Source organism: Triticum aestivum, chromosome 5B (assembly GCF_018294505.1).
Source record: "Triticum aestivum cultivar Chinese Spring chromosome 5B, IWGSC CS RefSeq v2.1, whole genome shotgun sequence".
Taxonomy (NCBI): Eukaryota; Viridiplantae; Streptophyta; class Magnoliopsida; order Poales; family Poaceae; genus Triticum; species Triticum aestivum.
Genome location: NC_057807.1, coordinates 560,852,338 through 560,853,359, shown reverse-complemented (window position 1 = coordinate 560,853,359; position 1,022 = coordinate 560,852,338).

Sequence of the window (1,022 nt, the reverse complement as noted above, 5' to 3'; positions counted from 1 at the left end):
GGTGGAAGGGTGAGATTGCATATAATCCATGGACTCAACATTAGTCATAAAGAACTCACATAATTATTGCAAAAATTTATTAGTTATCGAAACAAAGTACGATGTGCATGCTCCTAGGGGGATAGATTGGCAGGAAAATACCATCGCTCGTCCCCGACCGCCACTCATAAAGAAGACAATCAATAGATAAATCATGCTCCAACTTCATCACATAATGGTTCACCATACGTGCATGCTACGGGAATCACAAACTTTAACACAAGTATCTCTCAAATTCACAACTACTCTACTAGCATGACTCTAATATCACCATCTTCATATCTCAAAACAATCATAAAGAATCAAACTTCTCATAGCATTCAATGCACTTCATATGAAAATTTTTATTATACCCATCTTGGATGCCCATCATATTAGGACTAATTTTATAACCAAGCAAATTACCATGCTGTTATAAAATACTCTCAAAATAATATAAGTAAAGCATGAGAGTTCAACAATTTCTATAAAATAAAGCCACCGCCGCTCTAAAAAGATATAAGTGAAGCACTAGAGCAATATTGCCTAGCTCAGAAGATATAAGTGAAGCACATAGAGTATTCTAATAAATTACGATTCATGCGTGTCTCTCCCAGAAGGTGTGTACAACAAGTATGATTGTGGTAAACTAAAAATCAAAGACTCAAATCATACAAGACGCTCCAAGCAAAATACATATCATGTGGTGAATAAAAATATAGCCTTAAGTAAAGTTACCGATAGACGAAGACGAAAGAGGGGTTGCCATCCGGGGCATCCCCAAGCTTAGGCTTTTGGTTGTCATTGAATTTTACCTTGGGGTGCCTTGGGCATCCCCAACCATAGGCTCTTGCCACTCCTTATTCCAAAGTCCATCAAATCCTTACCCAAAACTTGAAAACTTCACAACACAAAACTTCAACAGAAAATCTCCTGAGCTCCGTTAGTATAAGAAACTAAATCACCACTTTAAGGTACTGTTGTGAACTCATTCTTTATTTATA